The sequence below is a fragment of the Haliaeetus leucocephalus genome, unplaced genomic scaffold (genome assembly GCF_000737465.1).
Source record: "Haliaeetus leucocephalus isolate CR32 unplaced genomic scaffold, Haliaeetus_leucocephalus-4.0 Scaffold1, whole genome shotgun sequence".
Lineage (NCBI taxonomy): Eukaryota > Metazoa > Chordata > Aves > Accipitriformes > Accipitridae > Haliaeetus > Haliaeetus leucocephalus.
Window position 1 is genome coordinate 6,612,456 of NW_010972437.1, and position 21,721 is coordinate 6,634,176.

General features: G+C 38.0%; 1 protein-coding gene across 1 annotated transcript in view; it reads right to left on the bottom strand.

The window, feature by feature from the left end:
* Window positions 1-21,721, bottom strand: part of PARD3B (par-3 family cell polarity regulator beta) — a 430,355-nt gene that overhangs the window by 408,426 nt on the left and 208 nt on the right. The gene's annotated exons all lie outside the window — the stretch shown is intronic.

The following is a 21,721-nucleotide window of genomic DNA, read 5'->3' on the forward strand; positions in this document are numbered from 1 at the left end:
GATATTCTACCATTTAATTATTTTTAGATTGTATATTGCAGTGTGATCTATTACCTCCCAATATATAAGAAGTATTTAATGATTTCTATAAGCATTCTAAGGCTACATGATGTATCATTATCCACAGCCACACAGCACTAAGTATTAGTTACTCTCAAACCTCTGCATGCGGAACGGAGTACAAAAAGGGAGTTGGAGAAGAACAGATGGATGAGATCGGTCACAGCCTCAAACTTCATCTCTAAATGTATCACTAAATTAGACCAGCCTCTAGCATTTTTTGTTTGTTTACCATAACCACCTCCAAACAAGCCTGAAATGGTACTTCTATAGCCAGACTGCATTTCAGTTGCCAGCAACTGGGCTGCCATCATCATCTGTAGTAGAGGTGGGGCTCTGGTTTTATGGGAATATGAATACTGAGTTCCCAAAATCAACAGCTGATCAGGAAGCAAATGTCTGCATACTACATATTATCACTGCTGGTTGTTAAATACTCCTCAGTCACAGCAGAGGGATTTCTCAAGAACGATCTAGAGCTGAATGGTTAGATATCGGCAACAAGAGAAGGTACATGCACTTGAACATCCTTATACAACCCAATAAAAATGTATCACACCCCCGTCCTCCTAGCAGGCAAAGAACTACATTCATAGCTGTGAAGACAGCTGAAGTAGAACTGTATCATTTCTGTAACAATATTGTATGTTGCAGAGATTACATTTTTATGGAATAAAAGCAAACACAAGAAGCTTCAGTAAAAATCAAAGATAAACAGCTTTCTGCACAAGAGATTAAGTCTGTTCCAGACATTTACTGAATTTAGCAGATCCTAGCACTGACCAGATCCAAATAAGCCTCCCTATGTGAAGGCCAACTGACTATAAATCAGGTCGTCTTTTCACAAACTTCCAAAAATAGAGAAAAAGCAACATTCAGGTTTCACCACTCAGGAAGCTTCCAGGGCTTAGTTTGCATTACAGTACAACACAGTGAGTTACAAACCCACATTTCTAGGTCTCACTGTTGAAAATAAATTCTTACCTGGAATTAATTGTCTTTATAGCTCTATAGTTCAACTCCATAAAGTTAAACAAGACATTTTTAATCATTTCTGGCTAGAATTTCAAAAGCAGCAGAAACCTTCAAGATAATACAAGGAATAGAAAAACATTACAGCACAGTGAGATAGTAAAAAAGATTCCTCATGTATTCCATAGTATTGTTGTTCTCCTTTACCAAAACTCTGAATCTGCTTGCATTAGAAGTGAAAATGCTTTAAGATGCTAGAGAGAAGATAAAACTTCTTTATATCCCTCTACCAGCTGAAGTGACAGACGTTCTCTCAAGTCGGTAATATTCAAGAAAGATCTATACTGATTGAGCTCAAAGACAGAAATTATAGGTGAGGAGAGGGCAAAGGACAGAAGGTAGTCTGCTCAGAAAGAAACTGCTTTTAAGCATCCAGCAATAAAACTATGGAAAACACAGAAGGCCATACAGTAGAAATAGTCCAAGAAAGATGACTGTAAAAGGTGCTTCCTAATCTGCCTTCCAGATAAAACAAAGTACTATAAAAATAAAGCCACCTAAGAAAGGATCTTAAGAGCGGAAATCTGGTTTAAGGGGCAGGAGAGGTGGGGAAGTGATAGAGAACAGAAAGAAGTTAATTCCAAGCAGTCAAACTTCTGAGTACATACAAGACAAAGTTCTTCACCTTTACCAGTAAATTTAGCAGGGCTGACTAACAAGCTTTCAACCCCCACACCAAAACATAACTTCGCCTCCCTTTCCATAGTATTCACAACAGCATGGATATTTTCATTTCAGCTGATACAGTTACAGGTATGTAGCCCTGACACTGTTCTTTACCATAAACCATGAAGTGAAGCAAACAAGAAATGTAAAAAAAAATTAAAAAATTTAAAAACCATAATATTGACAATAGCATCATTTTAAGCACTGTTTGCATCTGTCAGCTTCCTACTAGGAAGGCATCTGCCAATGAAGAGACCCACCTCATAGCTGTTAACACTCGTAACTCAGCGAGAGCTGCTCGCTCACATTTCCCTTTCTGCAAGAAGAGGTCCAATTAAACAAACTACTTCAGTAAATGCTTTTGAAAGTATAGGCTGTATCACATGACTGCAACACATTCAAGTACATAGCTGAAGTAATCACAAAGACCTCACACATTTCATCAGGCTAAGATAGGACACCACTGCCTGCTACATGAGGGCTTCTCAAAATGAATTTTCACCTAATAGTAACTTAAGCAATCTTAGACCAATTACCTCAAGAAAATTAAAAGAATACTGGATTACAACATAACTGTTGAGCATGGTATCGTCCTAAAAACACCAGCAGCCAACTCCTATCTAAAATTTCTCCTTAGTAAGCCTCCCTTATTAATTCACAAACAACAGTTACAGTGTACTGAACTGTTTCAAAGTTCAAGTCAGACTCTCAAAACAAAACCTAAGTATCTGCATGCATGAAGAACATATAGGAAAAAAAGTAACTGAAGAACCCTTACATGAGTACATTTTTTTTAAAAAGCAAAATGTTACCTGCAAATAAGCATCAAGGACCATCTTTTCACAAGGATTAAAAACACATCAAACCACAAAAAACCTGAACCTCTCAAAAGATCAAGATACTTTTTAACATGGGTGTTTATTGGAGAAGGACACACTTGATCTGTTTGTGACTGGTTTATTCAGCTTATATGTCCTGATTTCAACACAGGAAATAAAATGAGAGATCACAGGAAGTAAAGCCAGTCTAAATAATATATCCATAATGCTTGTTTCTGGCCGAAGCACACATTTTGATTTTTAGGGAGTTTAAGAAGTTTTCTCCACAGCAAGACAACACAAAAGAAATTTTACTCCTCTTAAAAGGAATAAATTAAACATTCAAGTATGAGCTGAACCAAAGATTTTTTTTCAAAAGAACACAATTTGCCCTACCATTTAGAAGATCTGCTTTTAGAGCATAGCAGAGGAAGTTATTCCATGTAAACAAGTGATTTTAAAAAAATAAATTTTAAAAAAAATCTCATTTTATGTATTTTCACACACACACTAAGTTTTTTTTAAATTCATTCACTTTATCTTTCAAGACTAGTTGTGAAAACTTATCCTTCCCCCAATTCTTCTTCTTTTTTTTTTTTTTTTTTAAATCATCTTTGGATGTGATATAGCCAAATGGTGCAATTACAAAGTAGGAAAGAAGTCCTGGGGGCGGGGGGTGGGAAATTACATAAGGTCACTTTAAATACCCAGTTTTAAAAGTTTCTGTCTTTGAAGGTGCTAAAAACCTGATGCCAAAACGGGGACTCTAATCAGATCAGGTCAGTACAGAAACAGATTTATCTTTGTCACTAAGGTTGGTTTTATCTCAGCACATCTGCAGTTTTTGTGAAGTCTGCTCACACTGTTTGCCTTGCTGGCTCTTAAGCATCAGACTGGAAAGAGCAAAACAAACAAAGACAACCAAACAATTCAAGCATGAGGCCTACGGAGTACCACAGACTCGTGACAGAAAAAACTATTACCCATCTGGGAAAGGGCAGAAAATTCTTCCCTTGTTTTTCTTTGAAGTCAAGGGGACTACTGAGTGAAGGCAGACACAGCTGACAACCAGAAAGCACAGTTTCTTTTCAGTCTTTTGAATGAAACTAAGGCAGCGTAAGCACAGCTCACTATCAGCTTTATACTTAACATGATAAATGGTCCAAAAAATTGCTAGTCAATCCCTAGTCACCAGAGGGCCTAGAATATTTCTTGATCTTTAGCCATCTTCAAGTTATTATGCTCCAAGAAATTAACAGGACTATGTACTACTATGACTACAAGTCAAGACACAACAGCAAGGACTAATAACCACTTCTTTGCACTTCCTTCACCTATCCTCTTCACACCATCATACACCAAACTTCATTTTGGATGAAAGAAACTCATCCTTCTCCCATTCTTTTTCTTCTTCTTTCCTTCTCTCATTCATTTTCATGTACAATTAACAACTTCTGTTTTTCTTGAGTAGATGGAAAAACAAACTTTTACAAGTTACAATAGCCACTTCTTCACAGCAAGACAGGCTCAGACATCAGAGAGCTTCCATCTTGGGCGGTCTCTCAAGGTGAAAATGCTTGCTACAAGGAACGTGACATACAGGTTATATACATGCCACCATCACCTCAGTTTCATTTGTTTTTTAAAAGTGTTCCAGTTCACATTTTATGATAATGATCCTGCTCTGAGCGCCTGGAAGACAAATGATAGAACACAAACACACTGAAAGTTTTTCAGACAGTTTATAAAGCATGGCAAAGTGAGCACAGTGAAGAGGTTTCCTCCACTCGAGTCACTTGACACCTGCATACTATAGGCAACAGCAGAGCAGAAGGACAGTGATTCTCCTCTGTCCCTCAGAGACAGTGTTTGCAAAGAAGGACTAGAAAATTTCTTGTTCTTTAGCCATCTTTAAATGATTATGCTTTGAGAAATTAATAGGACTATGTACTAATAAATAGAAAGTCTTTTCATTTTCACAAGGCAAGGAAGGTAGTTATTCATCTCACCTACTGAAATCCACTATCACTAGAGAGCAGAAACAAGAGAAAGTTGGTTTATCCTGCAAGTTGAATACGCAGGGCAAAAAAATACCCATCTCCCACATTAGGTCTGAAGAAGGAAACAGAAAAAACTGCAGTGATATCCCTAGCACAGAATTCCCAACAATCCAATAGTCAGAGCACAGATACATAAATCCAAAATGACCCAGAGTATTTTAAATTACACTCAACTTTTATTTCATTTGCAGCACTGGAACCCTTCAAAAATAAGAGCATTCTGATTTTATACTGAATCTGAATGAGAACCACTCTCTGAATATGGCCCACTATCTGAATATAATCTGAGTAAAATGACGTAGAGAACACATCAGCAGAGTGATCACATAGCCCACCTTTACATTACACTCCAGCATTTGACATTTAAGAAGAATACTTCCGTGAAGAACCAGTATGCAAAACCAGAACAGGCAAAGATAGCTGGAGACGTGCATTTAGATAAAGAGGTCCACACACTGCAGTTGTAACTACAAAAAAAACTCCCCTTAAAGCCTCACTTGAAACTGGAGTGCGCTGTATGCCAGGCTCTGAATCCAAGATAACTATATGAATGCAAGAATGCAAGTGTAAAGTGATCTTTAGTTATAAACTAAGAATATCCTTTAGCTTATCAAGCCCATTAGACTAGATTGCTTCAACAATGTAGAAACACAAAAGACTCACCCCTATGTATGTTAACACAACAGCTCCAGAACAAAACACCTCTAAGTAAAACCACAATATTTTAAGCTTTAACTTTCAAATCCCAAGTTCTCTGTGTCAAGTATTAGCTACAACATTCAGAGTAGTATTGTTACACTAATAAGCAAACTGCTACACAGCTACAGGCACCTGGCAAATGATTAATTAGCACCGAGTCTGGCTTTTTGTTTGATATCTGAAGGTAACACTGGGGGGTTGAGGGACCACAGTCACGATTTCTTAAACTCCAACTTAAAGTGAGCACACAGAACTATAAAGCTGCTCCTTCAAATTGCCACCCATTTTTCACACAGAAATGACGGGGGGGGGATAAGAAAATAAGAAAATAAGAAAATAAGAAAATAAGAAAATAAGAAAATAAGAAAATAAGAAAATAAGAAAATAAGAAAATAAGAAAATAAGAAAAGCATGTGTACAAGACTACTGTATTTCAAAAGCAAAGTCCAGGTTAAGTGAGTGAACAACACTGTTCTTTCGCCAACTAAAACTGAAGATACCTTTAAATTCTAATCATTCAATACAGCTACAGATAAGAAAAACACAGGCTGGCTGTAAATTCACACAAATCCATTTGTAACAAACTCAGCACTGAAGATCTTGAACAAAAAAAATGATAAATGGCTCAGCATCTACAATAAGAGCAGCCACCACTTCAGTCCTGCATCTAGAAACTATCTAAGATTATTTCATTTACAACTGTTTGGGCCTTCCTTTGATAAAGTGATTAATGTATTTGCAGCTGACACAGGACTGCTTATCAGAAGCAGCTGGGAGTTTCAAACATGTGAATGAGGAACAGCAGACTCCAAACATCCACAAAACCGAATACAAATACCTGTAAAACAATGCAGATTAGGTATGCTGAAATCCTGTAAACCTTGTAACAGAAACCGAGCTTTAGACAAAGCTCAAGTAAGAAAAAACAGTGGTAAATTACAGAACTACATCCTTAATTCCACATAGAAAGCCATTACATATATTTTGGAAGAGAAAAATCCTCTCCTTCAATCATATGAAAGTATTTCACTTATTTCACAGAAAACAGTAGGACTTTGCAGCTGCAGGGCCATCCTATTTTCTGCATGAATCAGGCACTGAGCAGAGGTTGGGGAGGAATTTTGCCAGAAGGTTGGCAGACTTGCACTGTCAGTAAGGCCAGTCAGAGCCCACACCACCACTGTCTTCTCACACTTCCAAGGCTGGTTCATTGCAGCAATAAACTCCCACTGGTGCCACTTCCCATATCAACCCTAATCAGTTCTCTCCACGCTATCAACCTACTAGCAGTTACGGTTCATTGCTCTCTATTTAGAGACACGTTAAGCATGGATTTGGGGTCTTTTTCCTCACTCAGAAGACAGAGAAAATACATGACCTTTCACAGTACATTTGGTCACTGTGCTCCAAAATAGAGCCATTAGGGACAATTGTAGGCCCCAGTGCTAGAAAGATGCAGAGACAGCCATGGTAGTTTTAAATACCCAAAGCATTAGAAGTATTTGAAGATTAAGTTGAGTCCCTTTGAGGCAGAAGTTCATCACAAGAGAAAGTAACAGATCAACTAGGAATTGGATGTGCGGGGAGAGAAATAAAGGATTTCCAACCATACAGGCGTTGGAGCAAGGTCTGTACTAGATGAAGCTGTTACATGCCACTTTGTTCTCACATGAAACACTAAATTAACCAGCTTCCCTCCTCCCTTCTCAGTGGCAAAAATGACTGGGTCAAGAATGTTCTGAAGGCACAACTAACAGGCAAGCACTGCCTAATTCCATAAAGATTAGTCAACTTCACTGGTTCTGGCTATTACTTGAAAGAAAGTGAACAGGAAATTTTTAAAAGTAATAAAAATATTTACCAGCATAATATTACACCATGGGAAGTATTATATAATCTCTCTTACATTTTGTTATATTAATAAAATTTATATTATCACAGTACAGTATTGGGTTTAGTATTTGACTCTGAGATACAGCAAATACAGCTGGTGAATAGCCCAGATGACCTCTCCCTCCAATCATATTGGCAGAGCCATGTGATGGAACTGGATGAAACCCAAACAAGGACAATTCTCTCGCTGTTGAGATCAACTTCCACCTTCACCTGACTGAAAAATACAGAACATGCCAGAATTAACACCTCATCAAAACTTCATGCCGTATGCCTAACCACATCTCATGAAGTGGATTTTGGCCAGAGAGAAGACAACAAAGGCAAGAATGAGGTTATTCACTCTTCCATTGAAATTCAATTCCACTAGTGTGCAGAGAGGTTCCTCCGGCCCTGCCCCTTATCCTGAAGGGCAAAAAGAACTGCTTTCTTCTGCTCCTCCAAGTATCTTCAGGAAATAGAACCAAAAAAGGGTTGGGAAGGAACGGCTTCAGAGATTTAAAAGAAAAGAGAAGGTGGCAAAGCAGAATGAAAGTCATTGCAAAACAGCTAACAGACAGGTAAGTAGAGCATTCAGCTCAAATGTGGAAAATGACACCTGAGGCACACATTCCAGTTACTGTTTGGCGGCAACTTCCTCCAACCCTCGGACCAGGAATTTCTTTCTATAGCTTGCAGAAGGGCCACATGGAAACTTTCTTTACACAATTTTAATTCAGTCAGTACAATCCCACAAGAAACTTCAAATGAAAACAACAGCTGGTAAGCAAACTTGATTAAATGCTGTATTTGCATATATTTTGCAACAGTTCCGAGATGCCATTATAACCTTCCTTTTGCATTTTGATGCCATCCATCACTCATACAGATAAGTCCAATTTACTTTTCAGTCAACTACCTTGTTCATTCTCTTTTGGCTCCACAACTGTACCCACATACATTGGCTCCACATATTATGCTATGCTCAAGCACCAACACAAGTAAGATTTCACTGTAAAATTAAACAAAGAACTATTGGAAATGCCTACAGCAAACAGGACATAACAGCCATTATTCACAAGAATGCTCAAGGCTAACCAGGTTACAGGAATGCTTTATCACAATGCACTATCAATAGGACTTCCAGTGTAACATTGCCATCTCGTTAACAGAGGTGATTATATCTCAGTTTCCCGACTCACCTACACAAACGCCGGTAGAGAGCCAGTCACTGACCAGTTCAGCCACAAGATACTGAAGGCTTTTCAGCAAAGTAATTGGATCTACTTTCACTAAATTTTATCGCTATGTGCGGTGCCTGAAAAAGGAAACCAGCACATGCAATGAAGCAGTTGATTCTCTTTTTTAAATGGCTACTAAGTAAGGAAACAGCCATTGTCAGTTAATAGAAAAAATGATAACATCAGAATCTGCTGGTATAATGGTCACATACGCTAAGTGATTTGGCCTCCTACAGAACCTGCAACAGCTTTGACTGCATTATTAGAACTATCTCTTACGCTAACTATGAAGTTCGGCTCCAAAACAAAAAACAACAAGAAAAAAGCCTGAAAATTCATTACATGAGCTTTAGCCAGGATTACTACAGTATTAAACAGTTTGATCATTAAATTGTAGCTTGTATCTTTGAGTATTAACTCACATATTTATCTAAAATCACCACATAAAAAGTATGATTCATACTCATAGTTTAAAAACTAAATCCAGGTTTTTTTCTTCCCAGTCAAAAGAAACTCCTTCCCACAAAGCCTCCTCCTCTATCAAACTTACACACACACATTGCAGAAAAACATTTTTTCACTAACAAAAAACAGCAGTATGAAACTTATCATGGACAAGATGTTTCAAAACGGAAATAACATTTCGCAGAATGTTAATAGTCCACTACAACTACTGTCTGCAACATGGTACATGGAGCTAAGACCTGCACTGTCAAGTCTGCTTACAAACACTAACATCCTGCATTTTGCTATACCATCAAGTTGGGGTTTTTTTGCTCTATTGATAAGCCAAACAGTTAATCTCTAAACACACAATGCATAAAAGGGATCACTTCAAATCAGAAAAATGGAAGACATTTATAATCACCACAGCATTCACACTTGAATGACAGCTAAACATAAAGACACAAGAAGCATTCAGCCATCTGGAAAGAAGCTGGTATTTTTTTCATATTGTCTATTCTCAAACCCTTAAGGCACGAGTCAGAGGTTGACCAAGACTTCCATTTAGTGAGATGCTCATTTCATATCTACAGCCATTAATGAACTGCAGTATGAACAATAAGCCAGACTCCTCCACTTTTGTTGAATTCAAAAGATGGTTGTGTCATACCAAGACAAACAATGTGTGTATACTGCCAGATGTATGTTACATTTGAAACATCTGAAGTTACCAAAAAAGACCTACCTAGTGTTGTCCTAGTGCCTTTGAATATGGCTTATTTAATAAAATGATGATAGCAATGAGTAAGTATTTTGTACTTACAGACAAGAAAGAATACGATGGCAACATACATAGCTGCAAAATTAATGATTTATAAAAAAACCCCACAACTAAAGTAGGTATTCAGCCTCTATTCAGAGTTAAAAGGTAGTGAACATTGCTGCAGCAAAACAAACAAAAAAAGGACATTGCATGTACAGCTAGCAGAGACCTGGGACAAGGAGAGTGAGGAGAAGGATGCTTTAGCACTTCAGCACTACATTTTTAATACTACATGAAAGGTCTAATAAGAAAAAGCACGCTGCACGTAGAAAAGCAAACCATATACTCCTTTCAGCTTCTGACTTGCTGCAATTACTCCCCAATAACACAAAAAAATCTAATTTAAATGGAAGATGGCTAAACCAACATTTTTCCAGACTCAAGGATTAAGGGATCAACACTGGCATACTCCTATCTCATCCATCTTACTTCAAGTGGGAAGTATGTGAGAAGGATAAGAGTTTAGAGCAATTTTGTTCTGTTGACAGTTTTGAAAAGTAAGTGGATTGAATACAACAGTAATCAGAGGGAGGAAAAAATCCTCAGAAGTAACATATTTAAAATGCACAGGCCATGAGTGTTCTTTCAAGCATTTCTAAGTTATGTTGAGTATTTTGAGCAAAAATTAATTCTTAATTTTGCTACTTGTAAAGCCAGGGGAGTGGTTTCTATGAGAGTTTTTCAGGTAAAGTTAGTATCTCCCATCAGTCAGCAGCTCAATGAGAGCTATCCAAATAACTGTTCCTGAAACACTAGTACAGAAGACTTCTCTGGATTTTCTAGTGCTAATCTTCTTGCCTAACATAGAGGAGTCATCATTTATCATTGACAGGACAGACCCTAATGTTAGATTGTATTTTTTTTTTCCCCAGACACAGATGTCTACTTCGCCCCTCCCCCACCCCCCCAAATCTATCTTCCTTTTTCACAGCAGTCTAAACAATGCCTGCATCATGACTACTACTATGCAAATGCTGGTCTCTCTCTCTCTCTCTGCGCATTGTCAAAATGTCAATGAACCTTCTCCTTTTTGTTGCCTAACACAACTATTTCAGGTTTCCAGCTCTTCAGGGAGTTTTCTTTTTGTAGCTCAATGCCAAGAACTCCTAAAACATTTGTTCAGAATACATTCATTACAGACAGCAGGGCAAAATTAATTGTGAATTGGCAGCAGCTAGGTTTTTCAAACAAGCCTAATTCTGTGGCAGCTGACCATGTTAACTCCCTTCAGTCCTTGAAAAATTTCAGCAAGTCTTTCTACAAGACATGGGAAGATTCAAGGGAGCAATCTCCTTTCCAATCTTCTATTCTTTGGGCAGACAAAGAACAGGTTAAGAGGTACCAAAAGCAGGAGATGACAGCCAAATTTCCAACATCATCTAAAAAAAAAAAAATGCCATATTTGTTAAATAGGGCAACTGCTAGAAACAGACTTCTGAAAAAAAATATGCCAATAAAGTAAATTTTATAATAGTATACAGTTGCAACCTATCCTACAGAACGGGAAGGGGGGAGGGGGATGACAACCTGGAGGAAAAGACAAAAACAATTTCTACAGAAAATCTCAGTAGAGTGAGTAACCTAAAGAAAATACAATTGAAGTCAATGAGTCAAAGCGAAGTATGCCACATTTTTGGCACACTAGAGCAGACCAGATACTTCCTCAAATTTAGAAGTCCTTACTCAGTATGAAATAAACCCGCTTGTAAAAATAATCCAATACATTGCTGACAAACCCTTACTGTAGCCAATTATTTTATTTATCAGAAAAAAATGTTATACCTTAACAAAAAACATTGTTATAGCCAACAACTTTTTCACTCAATGTGAATGGAAGGAATGTGATTTGGAGGTAAACTGCATTTTCATAGCGTTCACAATATATAGACATTTGATTGACACAATAATGTATTTGCCTCATTTTTTCCTACAAGCTTAACAAATACTGATTTTTTTTCTAAATGCAAGCCCTCTGGAGTCTTTACTCTGCAAAAAAACTTCATGTATGACTTCTGGTTTCCATACTGGTTTTCATGTAGAATAACTCACAGTTCAAGTAAAAAGCAAGATAATTAATAAGAACTTCTTTAAAGAAATAACTTAAGTAGTGAATGGAAGACTTCAAGATTATTTATTTTAAAAAATAGAAGCTTGTTTCAGTTAAAAAAATGTACAGGTGAGATGCAGTACGATCATCCAATATACTGATGACAAAGTATGACATGCTAGAGGATCAACAGAGGAAGTTACCCACTTGGTTTTGTCCTGGATAGACTGAGGAACATTTTTCATTACACAACTGCATAGGCCTTACTACCCATGAAAGAGAAAAGGTATGACTAAGCCTCTCAAGGCTTAAACTGCTACAAAACAGCAACCTCACCTTGATCAGATTTTTAGAACCCCTGAATTACTTCTATTTTTAGAAAAGCTCCAGACACACTATCACAAGTAGCCTTGTTTATTGCTTCCCCTACTTCTGCACTACTGTATTTCTGTCCCACCTTTGTGGTGTTTAGCATCTAGGATAAATCCAACAAAAATTCCGAGATGAGAACTGTCCATCAAAATCCTTATGGAACTAGTTAAGAAAGCCTTATAGAAAAGGTTACAGCTGGCAGAATGAGAATTTCAATAGCTACTCAACCAGGGATCCACAGGAAAGACATTCTGCAACTGACCTCTAGGCAGGAGTTGCAGGGTTAGACAGCACATGCAGTTCTGACAAGGAAGAAGAAGTTAGTTAAGTAGAATTCCAAGTCACATACTATCTTCCTTATCCATACAACTCATCACTTACAAAAGGTCTGTATCCAAATCAGTCTACAGCCTACACTTCCACTAATAGCAAAGTCTTAAGTTTGCAGTCTGGTTTCACTTCTGGCTTGTACTCAGAAATAAAAAAAAGTTGGCAAGCAGAGAACGTTAGTGGAAAGCTCTGTAAGACGCAAAATACTATCCATCAAATTACTCACCAAATGAGTATCACAGGGGATTATTAAAAAAATTATCATAGTCAGTTTAGGCAAAAGTCACAGCAGGCGAACTGTGCCACTAAGAACTGCATTCAACAAAAAATGCCTGACCTACAGGAACTGAAGTGAATGGTACCTACATTCAGTACTAGACTCCTTAAAATATAGAAAAATGGTAGAATTATACCCCCAACCCTCTACATGAAATTCTGGCCTTACCACCATTAATGACATCCAGCACTGCAAGACTAACAAAAAAAAGAAAAAAGGCTAGGAAAGACTATATGCCCTCAAAACTTGTAGTTTGAGGAGAAACGTAAATAAGGAGCTACCTCTATATGGACGTCACTGAAATTCATAAAGATGCATTTAATTTCAGTCTGCCTGCCCACAGACACACCAGCCAAGAGAACAGCTGCAGAGCAGGTACTCGCACCTTTTCAACCAGTCATCTTCCATAGCAGCTGAAGATCACCTGCCTACTTACTGGAAAGACAGCACCTTGTAACAGCAGCTTTCAGGGAAATGTGAAAACACTACTTTGCCATTACCTTTCACAGGTAACAGGAAGGCGTAAATCCATGCCTAAATTAAAAGAAATAATCCTCAACTGTAGGATGGTCTACAGGTGGGTGCTCAAGGTCCATTCCAGAGTTCAGACACAGGACAAATCCATCACATACAGGGGATTAACCCATCAGGATTTGAGACATGTCTCTCCTTCAAACATCCAAATAGAGACATGCTGGATTCCAACCCCTTTGGAGCTGAAACTACTCTTAGTTGACCTGTACACTGACACCCAAATTAAAAGAAACAGGAGATGATTATATAATTTTTTCTCCTCTCAGAAAATCTATAACATACATACTCAGGTTTGCCAATAAAGATCAGCTCAGCTGTTGATGGATTGATGAGAATGAGATAGTATCTTCTGTAACAACCTGAAGGTCTTCTAAGGTTTTAGGGAAGAGTGATGAACAGGCAAACTGATTAGTCAAAGAAAAAAATAAAGCCACACAATTTCCCAGGAATGCAGGTCTCAGAGCTTCTTTGGGTTCTATCAAATTCTCCTTTAGTCTAAGCACTCAGTTTTCTTCTAATTGAGATATTACTGCATTTTTGTAAAGGAAAATGATAGGGAGGGTGCATGTTAAGATTCACCAATAGCTAGTATTTTACTGGGAATCTGGAAAACATTCTATCAGATAAGCTATACTGCAAAACCATTTGGCTCAATGGCCAGAAAAAAAGAGCCCAAACAGAGCCAGCTGTTAGCCTCTACCCATCAGACTGAATTCTGTGATTCCAAATATCAGTCTTTGTTACACTACAAACATTCATCTTCCTCCCTATCTACCGTTCATACAAATAGTATCCTCATTACCAGCTGTAAGAAGCATGCTCATTCAAGCATTCTGTAGTTTTCTTTTTCATATATGTAATAACCAATAAAGCACTGAAGTAAGAGGTCTCACTGTGGCAATAAACGCTGCCAGCGCACCCTCATGAAACCAATGAGCAACTTGTTTAAACCTCCCAATTCAGGAGCATTCCCAAGAGCAAATCTGAGCACTGGAGTAGTGCTATGGCACCTGCCACAACAAAGCGAAGTCATCAGTTCTGAATGGATGTACTGATGGCATAAAAATTACAGGTTTACACTGGAAAGTAAGACAGATTTTGATGACATTAAAATATTACAACAGTTCACTTAATGAAGGTGTCTATAGCACAATCACTAGGCATAAGAAAAAAAAAACATTTATAGAATCAAGTCTTACCTATTTCCTCTTCAAAGTGAGGATAATAGTCCAAAAAAAGTCCTATCCAGTGCAATCAGTAATTTCTTATAGCACAAAGTTTTCTTTAAAAAATGAGTTATTTAAGTAATCCTATGTAAGAAATAAAGTACTGATGATAAGACTCACAGAATTACCAAAACAAAATATAACCTGAGGGGAACAAAAAATGCTTTTATTAAGGAAGATACTACACAAGTACTGCATAGACTTTTTTTTCCAAAAGTTCTTGTAACATGCCGATTTTTAAAATTTTCATATGAAGCAGCTTTCTCGGTTTACCAATGTGTCCAGGCACTGTCTGGTCAGTGAAATTTAGAACTCCATCTCTATCAAAAAGTCATTCAAATGAGCCCATCATTTCTGTTTAGTCAGTTCCTTGACATAAAATATCTTTATGCATAAACAAGACTCAAGAATGAAATATAAAAATATAAAGCAGAATCTGTTTTCAATGATACTAATTGCTCAAGACCTTGATATTATCATATTCATTAAGGATGAAACACAGGCATCTTAATAGGGTGCTAGAGGGAGTCTTCAATAATGAAGCAGTAGGTCTTCATGCCCAAGAAAGCTGCAGTTATGACATTAGCATCACTAGGAAAGCCTAAAGAATGTTCTGCTCAATGGGGGAAGAAAACTGCTGCTTCAGTAGCAGGATCCAAGACTCTGCACAGTATGGTACAATTCAACTGACCTATCATACTGAACAAGGAAAGAGGAAAGTATAGTCACATAACATGAACCATTACTCTCAAATAACTGTATCTGTTAAAAACAAAAACATTAAGTTTTTAAGAAAATACCAATAGAACACAACCCTCCATTTTCAAATACTTAGGAAAAAAAATATTAAAGCTGCATTTTATGCAGCAAGCAAAAGCACCTCCCGGTTCCATCCTGTGCCAGAAGGAATTTTTTTTTTTTTTTTTTTTTTAACATTAAGACTACCATACTACATCATGCTTCCCAAGCTGGAAATAAATACACAAAAAAATACCATTTGGGCTTTAAATTCCTTCCTCACAAATTCATACAAGACTACTGAGTTCATTTTCAACTGCACAAAGAGCAACAGGAAGCAGTCACTACTGAGAACTCTGCACTGTTCTTCAGTGGTTTTGACTTTTAACACTCAGTTATTACAATATCTTTGCTGTCTCTAAAGTGATAACAACTGAATAGTACTCAGAACTCGATAAATATAATCTGGGAGACAAAAATGAAAATTCTGCATTATCACATACACTGAAGTCTGACCTGCAGTATTTCAATTATGAGTTATTCTCATTTTGCCTACTGAATTTCCACCAGTTTTATCTGGCTCCACCCTTCACCTGAGCTCCCCTGAAACACATTAACATCAGATAACTTAATGTTCAGCCAAAAGCCCAAGTTACTGGCAGTAGTCTACTTCTTAAAAAGAACAAAGGGATCCAAGTCCAATTGCAGTTTTTCTGTTTGGATTATAAACACCTGTTAGGAAGAGAAAAGGAGACTGGAAATCTACCAAAATCTTATTACATCAACGCTAGTGGCTACCATGCAGCACAGCAGCAGCAATTTTATGCATAAGTCATAAAAAGGCAGGCACTTCTTAACTCTCAATTTTTCAGGATCAGTGTAAAAGTGATCCTGAAAATTCTTTAAGAGACTCAAAATTCTGCCACTTGAAAGCTACTTCCAGTCTCAATGAAATACCACCACCAGTGTTATTAAGTCAATAACAGAGTTTGTTTTCTACAGAATTTTTTTAAATCATTTGTCTCCTCCCCTTTTCTTTACTCCCCCTACTTACATGGCCTGTCTTCCTATATATGAGTCAGTCACCCATAAGCTCATACAAGAGTAATGGAAGAGCAGTGTATTGAGTTACATTCTCCTTTTTTAGTATGGCATCATAGTGGACAAATCTGAAGGCTGAATGCAGAAGTGATAATCAAGCCGTTCACTGAAATACATCAGTTTCCAAGACAATGTAAAAGCTCGCTAACATACTGTAGCTGATTGAGCAATACTAAGACAAATATGGGAATGAATAGTTAAAACATTTCCTATCAAAAAAGTACTTAAAAACAGATCTCAGAATTGTTTTAGTATAACAAAGATTATGGATTAACCCCATCCCTATTAGAGCATAAAATAAAACAAACTTTCTAAGACTAACTTGGATAGAAAAAAAAAACCCAAAAACAAAAAACCCACACCAAAAACTAGAGACCAGGTCCAAGACAAAAAGTGCCACACAAATACAACTGTATTGCTCTGTCTTTATAAAGGACTAAATACTTAACAATTTGTGCCAAACAGAAAAATGGTCATAACAAAGCATTTCTTTCAAAACTTTCCACATATATCTTCTGAAGAAATGTTATGTTTTTGCAAACATCTTTTGTAAGCATAGAATTTGGAGTCAAAATAAATTGTCATTTTCCCTACCCCCAACGTTTTTAGAGAAACTACAAGAACATTTAGTACTCCTTCTGCTTGCTGGCTCATTTACAACAGCAATACTCCAGAAGACTAATTGTCATGTTGTGGGGCAAGCAAGAACAGAAAGAAAGGGGAGAAGTATTTTATTATTAGGAATCAGAAAATGGTAATCAACAGTCAAGCTGCAGCATTAGCTCTTTAAATGCATCTAATTTGGGAAAGATCGCCAATACAACCCAAACAACCCACTATTTCCACTCTAATCAAAAATGCACCATTCTTCAAATCAACTTAGTCACTATATTATTGCTTCCTTCTCAGTCTGACTGCCAATCAAAACTACGATTACCATTCCAGAATCAACTGCTGGCTTCTGTACATTCTCGTCAGTGGAAACACACACTCTAATGTCTGTAAAAACTGGAGGTCGAGTCCCTGTAAGACAGTTCAACTAATATTTGATTGTCCTTGTCAGCATTCCAAAAGGGAGACCCAGAAAGGCTGTGAAAGTGAGCCACTCAAGAATTTCACGGTGCTTAAAATGACAAATTTTAAACTGATATTTAAATGACAAATTGCAGTGCTTATTAATTCTGGTACATGGCTTCCATGTCCCACCCATTCAACTGGCTTCTATGACCAAGACTTCAGACAGTCAAAGTAGTCACTTCAGTCAAGTCACCTAGGTAAGTGCCATGCATGCAAACATGAGTAAATCAATACACAGGTGATAAACGCCACTTCCCCATCTCTGGCTCCTCCAGAGAGATAAGGAACATCTGGAGCAGCAAGATGTTTTTATACATTTTCCTGGGAAAAGTTTCACTGCAGCTTAAAGAAAAGTCATTGTGGATTTCACCTGCTAGTCTCACAGCCATTCTTTTCCCCGGGCATATAGCACTTTCTGTACCAACAGCCTTTGAGTTAGCAAACTAGCACCTCCAGCTGAACCAAGGGCTTCACTACAAAGCTGGTAATTCAAGTATTGCCTCCTACTTGGGGGTAGCAGCATTTCAAAGGGGAAAAGTATGAACACAATGGTGCATTTAGCCTGAACGCATTTAGGCCTGTGTACATTGAGGAATTGCTTTCAACAGAAGAACCACACAGATCCAGACAACACCACAGGAGCGTATGGCACCCTTCAGTGCTGACCCAGAAGCCCTCTCTTCCTCTCTCATCCACATACTCAGGAAAAAAACCCAAACAAAAGGTGTCTCACAATTCACTGGAAAACAATCAGTGATGTACCTTGTCTTGCACCCAAGGGCTATGCCTTATAGTCACAAAGAGGCAAACACAGTAACAACAGGCACAACAACTCAAGTATTTTGCAGTACATGTGCCCTCACTCAAGCAAAGAATCCAGAAAAGATGACATGCAAGTGCTCCCCAAGGCACCAAAAATACCAAGTTACAAGAAATACTAAGGGACTGGGCTGACAACAAGGAATTATTAGTCCTACTGTATCTACCTGTCGGCAGGAATCCTTATCACACACATTACTAGACCGCAACAAAAGCAGATCCTAAGTCACAAAAAAGTTCCACCAAGCTTCATTTCACTGAAACACAAGTAACTTTCCAAGATGACAGTCACTTCCCTGAAAAATTTATTTACAGTTCTCACAAAGCAGCTGATCAACAAAATGTTTTCTCAAACATCTAAGACAATTCACCTCATGAAATCCCAGAGCACAGAAATCTCTTAGTTGATACTGTAATACAGACAACAGTTCGTAAGTCCAGACAGTTATTTGTATCCTCCAGTGAATCAGACAAGATCTGCCCATTCAGAACTGCAACAGTACCTCTAAAGCCTACTGCTTAACTCAGTAGCATCAAAAAATAATCACTGTCTGATTTTTCAGCTGAAACTGGCCCAGTATTTTGTTTCAGTTAATGAAGCAATTGAGCCTTCGCGACCAAGCCTTGCCAACACAGCCCAGCCAAAAAACCAAATCAAACTTGTTAAGAAAACGCAACAGGCTACAATAAGCAACTGCCTGCAGAGTTCTCAGCTACTTACCAAAAGTCTCACAGAAACCAGAGACTTAATCATTTACTGCATCAACTTTCCTCCCATTACAAGTATAAAGAAATGCTGAGTACTTTAAACCAATTAAAAATTTTGCTATTTTTATACACAGAAATTCAAGTATTTCACAATATAGATGAATTAATATTCTAATCTCATATCTTCCCCTTTACCAGACAAGCGACTGCAGTGTAATAGCAAAACTAGGCTTCCAGAACAACCCCCAAAATACAGAGCCTCTCACACACATTTTTGTGGTATTTGACAGTACCAAAACTAATAAAAATTTCCTAAAGCTTGTATCCTAGCTACCTTTTTCATCTTCCATTCTGCAACTATGAAAGATACTCTTCGTATCAATTGTCCTCCCTTCTCCAAACACTTTAGGCACTTCAACAATACCATTTTGCACTTTATTCTTTTAAATGATTTCAACCCTTGAAAAAAACTACATAAAGAACACTTAACGTGCCAACAGAAACAGCAGCATTCTGCCACAGGAAGTATTCCAAACATTCTAAATATTTTGAAAAGAAAAACAAATCTTCAGTTATCTTTAACATAAACCTGTTCACATGCCCACACCTCACAGCAGTTTTCAGCTACTGATTATCTTGAGATAATCCCATTCTCTATAAGATTTTACATTTTTGTAAAGAAAGTCAATTTTAGAAAGAGCCGATAGAAGGAAAATGGTAAATCACCCAATCCATCCACGTTAGATTAGACAAAAACTCTCCACAAGGTAATAAAATCAATTGTTTGTGACATCTGTATGATCTATTTTACCAACCCCAAATTTTCTCTCAGGAAAGAGCACTAACTCTAAACGATACTTGTCAAGATAAGAGGAAATTTATCTATTTATCTTTTTGGCTAGTACCACTGCAAATCATGTAGACTGAAAACTAACTAATCAAAGCACTGCAGGAGAACTGTTTAAATCTCCAGTGAAGAGGTGCAGGAGAGGGTGCAGAAGTCATAAAACTTTCTTTAGTGACTTGAATGAAAACCTGTTCTGTATTTTTCAGGTCCTTAGGTTGCTTCCCCCACCCTGTCTCTTTAGACATCCTTGTACAAGCTCTGAATCACCATTACTTGAGGCGATCAGCAATTTTTGTACAAACTGGTCTGTATCCACTTTGTCCATCTACAATGCAGCATAGGGAACTTAAGACTTCTATGAGGAAATAGCCAGAAAAAAGTTTTATTTGCAAAGGTAAGAAATACAACGATGTCAGAAACATGAACTCCGGCCTCTGGCTGTCCCATAGAGAAGGCTAGATGATTTTGACCTCCCACTGAAGGGGGCGTAGGAGATGACTGCTTCACATAAAAATAATTTTCTTCAAATATTACCTAAATAGCAAATCGGGTACAAAATCATGAGAAACTAATTGGACTGTAGTACATCTTAAATGTCCAGCATTTATCTGAACCTTTCTCACATTGTTGGAATGTCTCTCCTATAAATTGCCTTCTGAACAGTCCGGGCCTTACCTAGAAATGCAGACAGCCTTCTACTCCTTTCCAAAGGAATTAAAAAAAAAAAAAAAAGAAGAGAGAAGGAAAAGCATTTGAAGTATTTATACAAAAGCTTTGTAGGCCACCTTTCAGCCGTCATCATGAGACTAATTCCAATGTCATCACAAGCACAAATCAAAGCTGAAATCAAATTTTTAATTTCTAAGTTCAAGTCAGCTGAAAGTAGTTGTTTCTGATAAACCCCACTCTTGAACAGAGACCATATGCCTATTTTAGTACTCTGAACCATACTTCGGTGCAAAAGATCTCATCGAACTGTTGGCTGTAACAGCACCGGGAATTCTAGAAACATTTTGCAGTTGTTACACACAAGCAATATTCATTAGGAAAAAGATTTTTCACACAAAATGTTTGTCAAGCTCTATGTATCATAAGGCAGGTTAAAGCATGACACTTGCTCAGAAAGACTAACATGGTGACCACTATAGTCTCTACCACAGAGCAGTCTCAGCTGTTCATGATGGACTTAACATGTCAGTAGCAAGTTTCTCTCAAAATAAGCCTGCAAGAACAAAAAGTTTACTTCCAGTTTTGCACTCAGGATATCAAACAGTTGACTGGGCACAGAAGAAACCAGCACAGGGCATAAAATAGATCCCATAAGCCGTTGGCCGTACTTTTTCTTTTTATTCGGATGTCTTAGGAGGATGGACAATCCTGCAAGCCCTTAATTCAGGGCCTGTAACCGGAATCTCTTTCACAATATTAACCAGTATCCTATTAGCCTTCGGCACCTGCCTCTTGGAAGAAAAAGAAAAAAACTATTTTTATGCTCAATTAGGTACAACCTAAGAAAAACTCGAGCTCCTTTCATGTAAGGGAAGTCACCTACCCATGCAGAGAGCACCACACAGAGCAGCTGATGCCAGAAAACACGAGCTTTAATGGAAATAACCTAAGCTGTGTTTGTGTTTATCGAGTTTGTTAGTCAACACGCACAGCAATAACATAAGAAACCTTAAAACACGTAAAATAAGCCAGGCTAGCTTCTTAACTGAGCGGAACACGCCCTCCGCCCGCCAGCATCTGCTGTTCGCACAAACTATCTGGCAGGGGGATTCACAGCAGGGGCCCACGCGAGACGGGCGCCACCAGGACCGTGCCCCGTGGGCCCCACGGCCGCGGGGCCTGGTAGCCCACCCCTCAGCGCCGCCAGCCGTTAACCGGCCGCCCCTCGCGCCGGCCCCGGCCCATTCCCCCGGGCCACCCC